The 7,500-nt window shown below is 34.8% G+C and overlaps 1 protein-coding gene across 1 annotated transcript in view; it reads right to left on the bottom strand.

Annotated features, from left to right (window-relative positions):
* SNCG (synuclein gamma) overlaps positions 1 to 7,500 on the bottom strand; it is a 31,479-nt gene that overhangs the window by 6,835 nt on the left and 17,144 nt on the right. The window lies entirely within an intron of this gene.

The raw sequence follows: 7,500 nt of genomic DNA, 5'->3' as shown, positions 1-7,500 counted from the left end.
CGCCTTGCAGTCCCAGCATCACACAATTTGCTAGTTGCTTTGTAGAACTTAAAGTCCACAGCCTCTGCTCGCTCCTGACACAGCTTCCAAATAGCGCATGTGCAGTCTGTTAAATGTTGGAAACAGCGCATGCGCTGTAGTAATAACGCACACGCAAAGGGAAGTGAAAGTCTCAGCAATCGATGAGCTTGTGAGCAGACCGCTATATCGTGCATGCATATAGCGTTAACATCGGAGTAAACCTAACGACAGGCTTACTGATGGAAACAAATATGTGAATAATGATGATGCCACCACAGGGAGATGGATGGATATCACACTAGAAACAAGTATCAGTTATTATATTGTACACTTTTTTAAATGAAATTTAAAGTGTATAAATAAAATAATTACTTTATCAAAATGAATGAAGTGCATATAACAGAGTTTACCATCACTTTAAGAAAGGAAGGTATGTTGTATGTTAATTAAACATACTGAGTTTAGGGGAAAGCCAGCGAGAGCATAGTTGGCTGGGCTTGAGGGGACGTGGCTGGGCTGGAGGGGGTGGGGCAGGGCTGGGCTGGGCCGGTCTATACAAATTTCTAGGGCCGGTCTGATTTCCCAGTCCGGCCCTGAAGGTAACCTAAGTTACAACATGGCAGCTCTCATTGTTTTATAGACACTAAAATATGTAGATATATATATATATATATATATATATATATATATATATGTGTGTGTGTGAAAATCTATTTAGAAATACTTAGAACATATTCCCCTATGTGAATGACATAGGAATGTGAATTATTTATAGTAAATGCATAGTTACACACTTTATTAAATATCAATATTGCATAAATATGATTTTTCATGTTTACAGCTACTTGACTGCAAAGGGCTCCAATGCACTATATACACACACACACACATGTTTAGACATCTATATGTATGCACCTCTATCTTAAAGCTCTTTGCCTACATTTTTTTTTTAACGCCTGAGACCTCATATCTTTAAGCCCTTATAACTTTTTAATACAATTTTTTTAAAATTATATTTTGTTCAGACAGTGTTATTATGAGTTTACTTTCAAGCCGTAATATGCACTATACTTCCGATGCGTAAAAAAAGCGCGCCACTGGTGATCTAGCCCTTAATTGAACAACATATTTTTTCTATTCCCAAATAATTTTAACCCCTTAATGACCACAATGTACCCTGTATGTCACTGGTCGTTAAGGGTTTTTTCAGGACATAATAGCACAAGTCTAGCAAGAACACGCTATTAATTCCCTCCCTCCAGCAGGCTTTGTGGAATAGAGCAGTCTCAACGCTGGTAGCAAGACCGCGCTATAAAACAATCAAGTCCCAAAAAAAGGCCAGCGACATACAGGGTACGTCGCTGGTCCTTAAGGGGTTAAGCAACTGATTTTATTTTATGTGAATCAGAGATGTATAATCACAGGCTCATAATTCTGCACTGTTTATTTATTTTCAATTTGGCAAATATAGTTCTATTCTGAGAAGCCTGAGAAGTAATTATTTATTTACTTTACATTTTAAGGATACTATTAAGAAACTAAGGAGGTGTCACAATATGTGGGCCTTGTCCTGGGTAAAGCTTAATAAACCATTAATTATAATTCTTTCATTCATAATCATTACAAAACATTTCAAACACTTAAGCAGCAGGTAGGTGATGTGATGTCTAGTTATGACTCACAAATCATCACAATTCCCATGAGTTACTTAGCTTCCTTTAGGATTGCATTGGGAGCATAATTGTATAGTCACCTGCAAGTGCCCTTAAAGGGATATTGTAGTATAAAAATAACACACTACACACTTGGTATGCTCCACTCCAGGTTAGTATACAGCTGGTAACTTATAAATATAGTTAAAACTATTCTGAGAATCCTGAGAAGTTTCTTTTCTTTACATTTTCTGGATACTATTAAGAAGCTAAGGAAGTTTTACATTGTGTGGGCCCTGCCTTTGGTTGAGCTTAAAACGAATGTAAAGTTGAATGGATGAGTGACCGTTTTTTAAAAATACTATTAAAAACAGGGGCCCTTTCATTCATTAAACTTTATATTGCAGCGGTTTTTTAAAATACTTACCGTATTTTTCTCTAGCAAACCCAGACCGCGAACCTCTGCCCGCAGCTCTTCTGTACTTAACTCAGCAATGACGAAACCGGCTTCCTCAAATCATGGTGAGCACCCCCGAGGGTCCTTCTCGTGAGGCCATACCGTGATTGGAGGAAGCTGGTTTCATCATTGCTGTGCTAAGTACGGTGGAGCTGCAGGCGGAAGATCGCGGACTGGATTTGCTAAAGAAAAAAGGTAAGTATTTAAAAAAAACGCTGTGATATAAAGTTTAATGAATGAAAGTGCCTTTGTTTTTAATAGTATTTTTAAAAACCGGGCACTCATTCATTTTACTTTACATTCACTTTAAAGGGACAGTCTATTTGAAAATGTTTATTGTTTAAAAAGATAGCGAATCCTTTTTATTACCTATTCCCCAGTTTTGCATAACCAACACAGTTATATTAATATACTTGTTACCTCTGTGATTACCTTGTATCTAAACCTCTGCAGACTGCCCCCTTATCTCAGTTCTTTTGACAGACTTGCATTTTAGCCAATCAGTGCTGACTCATAAATAACTCCATGGGAGTGAGCACAATGCTATCTGTATGGTACACATGAACTAGTGCTGTCTAGCTGCGAAAAGTTAATAAAATGCACTGAGGTAAGAGGCGGCCTTCAAGGGGTTAGAATTAGCCTTTGAGCCTTACCTAGGTTTAGCTTTTGACAAAGAATACCAAGAGAACAAAGTAAATTTGATGATAAAAATAAATTGGAAAGTTGTTTAAAATGTCATGCCCTATCTGAATCATGAAAGTATAATTTTGACTTTACTATCCCTTTAATAAACCACTAATTACAATTCTTTCTTTTATAATCATTACAAAACATTTCAAACACTCAATCAGCAGGTAGGTGATGTGATGTCTAGTTCTGACTCACAAATCATCACAATTCTCATGAGTTCCTGAGCATTGGGAGCATAATTGTACATTACAGTCACCAGAAAGGGTTATGTGCCCTTAAAGGGATATTCTAGTATAAAAATAACACACTACATTTTATTAAAGCATTTCCTTTTTTTACTGTGTTTAACAACTAAAAAAAAAAGAATGTCATGAGTTTGCCCTGCTCCTGTCCCACTCCAGTTAGTATACAGCTGGTAACTGGTTAATTAGTAACTTTTCTCATCAGTTATCCCTGACTAGGAAGGTATTAGAGATTAGCTTAAATAAAGACAGTGTAAGATAGAAACATGATTGTATTCCCTCTGTGCTGTTTATACAGCTCTAATGATATTTACTCTGTAATATCTGTAATCGGCTGCATTTTTCTGCAGTAAGTTCTTGGAGACAATTCTGTAATTATCTTTGACATTATACTTAGTGAATGAAGAAGACACCTTAGTAATTAGTGTTACTAATTTAGTTGGGTTAACTATTTGGCTTCTATAATGTTTTACAGTGCTCTCTGTCATCCAGGGGGTTAGCAAGAGTTCACAGCCCTAGCAAAAAAATGGTCAAATGGATGTGTCTGTGCTAAGAAAACCTGACTTTTCTTGACAAGTCTGTTTGTCTAGATATGTTCCATTCTACCAATAAAGGTTTAGATAATAAGCTAGCTACTGGTTCACCAGATGTGTTCCACTAGCTCTTTTTAGTGCCTTGATGCTTCAACAAAGGATACCATGAAACATAGCCAATTAGAAAATAGAAATAAATTGGAATGTTGCTTAACATTGTATCTTCTATCTGAATCATGAACGATTCAGTTTGACTTTACTGTCCCTTTAACAACACTCAAGCACAATCAATTGTTTTTATATTTTTGCCCTCATATTCCAAGTCCAGTTATTTCTCAAGACGCTAGGGTACACTAACATCTGCATGTCGTATAGCACTAGCGTGCTAATTCACTCCCATAACAGACATCTAGAAGCGAGCAATATCATTTATGTCAGATTGTACTCAAGCACTAACCCGAGCGTGGGCTCAGCCTGTGGTAAGCAAGCAGTGGAGATCTTCATGTAGTTCTGTGTTATACTACTAATAATAATAATAATTATAATAATAATAATCATATCAGCAATTCGCAATTCGCAATTTGAGTCATTACCAGATGTTACATTCACCTTAAGCTCTCTGAGCAAGTGCGGTGTTTAAAATGCTGGTGCAAGGTGCATACTTAAATACACTTTTGAAACAGTTACAGCATTTTTGCTAATACATGTATATTACAAAAATGCTTTATTCAAAACTGAACTTTAACTCACCACTTGTAGTATGATCACAGTGAGCAAGCTATTAGCACCCCCTGCATTATCCATTAAAAGAATTGGGCTCATTAAAAAAGTTTAATCCACACTAAGCTACTCTAGATAAAATATACACCGGTAAAACCGGGTTTCGCTCTCTGCGCTATCAATTGTGCTCAACATGTCTAGTCTGAAACTGGTAGTGCTGTCCTTACTAGGCTATCAAAAATTCTACCCAATAATTGTCTGAAAGTTTCAGTTCAAATCAGAATAGCTTTTGATTTTGTGTCACATGCAAAGCCACATTACTTCAGAAGGCAGACAGATGTCCCTGTGAGTGAAGTTATCCCTTTACAACTGCCTTGTTTGCCTAATTACTTTTCTGATTGGTGCAGAGCTATATTAGCAGTGAGTTGGGTACATAGTAAGTTATCATTTTGGCATGACAAGTTTTAAAATAAATATTTTTGCAAATGATAATATTGGCTTTATTTTTTTCTATTGGAATTCCACTCCTTTGTAAGTGCTGCTTTTTAAATTATTGAAAGTGCCATTTTTCAAATGGATTACAGTAGCTTTGAATATGAAAATAGCATATCGCCTAGCAAAAAAAAGGTTTTCTAGTAATCTAGATATAGACTGAAACAGAGCATTTTAAAATTAAAAAAAAAAGTCTAAAAGGGCTGTTAAAATGCAGTCAAATCAAAAGGGTTTTTTTCTGCGTTGTCTACCATTTTGATAATATAGTACAACTTTTTATTAAAATAACAAATAAAAACCATCAGACTTGACAGAACAGGCTTGGAAACAGGTTCCAGAATTCAACCAATCAGAATATCTGTGTGTTGATTAATGATTATTCATATATAATACAGAATATTTATACTTGCAAATAAAACACGGCACCAACCTATTTCAACACAAACTGTGCCTCCTGACTCTATTGTCGAAAATTCCCTCCTGTACCTGATTTTCCAGCATAGTGTTGTGTAACTGAAACCTATGCTTCTCATAGGAAGGGTGCAAATATTACTAAATGATTCAGCAGAGCAATTAAATAGTAAACTGCTTTGTCTCCATTTGCATTTGTCTTGCAAGGCTAAAGGGTCTCTTTAGTTTTCATTCTGCTAATTGTATCTCCTATTATTATAAATGTATTTAACATTAAAATGAGGTCATTTTTTGTGTGAACTGTTTGATTTCTGAACAAACTTTGATAGATAAAGATTTTATCATTAGAATTAAACAAATAACTTATTGCATTATTATATAGATTTTTTTAACTGGCTTATTCCATCAGTAGGAGAGTATTCCAGACTGGGGAGATATTAACTAATAATGCATTATCTTAGTAAATTATAGTAGAATTAAAGCAATACATATACATTAGTTATTTTTTCGTTTTTTCTACCTTATCCAATCTATTTTACAACATAGTTTGCATTGTTAAATACAGAAATACCCATCTCTTATTAAACCCTTAGCCTGCCAGTGAGTACTGCTACATTTAAAATGTAATCCAAAGGAATACAAAGCCATTTTTCTAAAATTGAAATTGATCAATGATCTAAAGCAGACATTACAAGACTGCCCCCTAGTGACAAAAAAGAGATATGCAAGACTTTTATTAAAATATGATTTGCCAACACAACATCTACAACATTGCTTACATGACTTAGTTAACACTTGCAAATATATATATATATCCATCCAATGTAGTTTCGTCATAACACTTACCTCTGTCTTTGGCATTGTTTGTTGAAACTTGGTTCATGTTCTTGAGAGCATACTGAGGTAGCACTATATGTAGAAATATTGTTACATTGTTGCAAACACCGAATAGTTTCCAGACCTTAATATGCTTTCATGCAAAGGAGCTGAGTTTCAACAAACAATAACAAGACATAGAGGTACATTTGTCAATAACATACTGTACATTGCAAATTTGTATATATATTTTTTCAATGTATAATCTATGTGAATCATGAAAGTTTAATTTTGCGTTTCCTGTCTCTTTAAAAATGTCTCGATGGGGGGGGGGGATTTCTGCTAATAGTGAATATTTGGAAATATTTGAATTATGTAGGATGCAAAAAAAATGAACGTCAGCTTTACCTCCAGTGAAATAAGTGCAACGCATTGCTAGGTCTTTATACAAGATTACCTCACTAAAGTAGGGTGACATTTACATTAGTGAATAGGGTCTATGCATAACTTATAGACTGGATAATTTATTCTCAATGAAGACCAACACTCAACTAAAGTGATTCAAACATTTGAGCCTCTGATGCGCTTATTTAATTATGTTTATTTTTATACCTGCTTTATATATTCAAGTGTTTTCCTTCCTTGAGGGGTTCATCACAAGCCTTATAAATTATCTTTTAACAAAAAATCCCATAAACTTTAATGGTAATTTGTTCTGTTGAAAATCATTAGATATGTTTTTCTAAAGGCTTGTGATTAACCCTTTATGCCTCTTAATGTAATAAACATCCTCCACTTATCTGCATTTGTTTAACTACTGGAGCTGTCCATGTGTGTAATATTTTTCTATATGATCACATTTAGCGGTGAAATAGTGGCATGAAATATACCAAAATGGGCCTAGTGGGTTAACTACTAAAAATATATATGTATAGATTTTGTAAAGGTAAATAAAAACAAGGCTCCCAGTAGTGAAGGGATAAAAGGAATCCCATTCATGTATTTGTTATGTTTTTATTTCATATCTAGCTACTTATTTGTCAATATTATATACATGATCTTACAGGGGCATTCATTTCTGAAAATGCAAAGCTTCATATAGTAGCTCCTGTAAAGGGTCAAAACAAGGTCTAAAGAGAGCCTTAGGCACAAGAGGAAAAGCCATAGCTTGGTTGACTAGTAACCCTTCTATTGGGGTTGTACCCAGCCATTTCATGTCCCTTTATAGTTTTGTTTTATGGAGAGTTCAGGCCTTTCATTATTGCAATATTTCTTAGCTTATGTATTTTTCTGTTTTAGAACTGATGTTTTTGTAATTTTATAAGAAACTGGATTCACACGTTTCTACCCAGGATCCCCAGCAGTTTATCTGAATAGCAGACAGATAATTTATCTAAATGTATTGCTAGTTATATGTGCAGTTCTGTATTGTTTTTGTGCTGCCCTAGGCATTGGAAAATCTTCTG

Source organism: Bombina bombina, chromosome 9 (assembly GCF_027579735.1).
Source record: "Bombina bombina isolate aBomBom1 chromosome 9, aBomBom1.pri, whole genome shotgun sequence".
NCBI classification, from domain to species: Eukaryota; Metazoa; Chordata; class Amphibia; order Anura; family Bombinatoridae; genus Bombina; species Bombina bombina.
The sequence above is the reverse complement of the archived record's forward strand: the minus strand, read 5'-3'. Positions and strand labels throughout refer to the sequence as shown.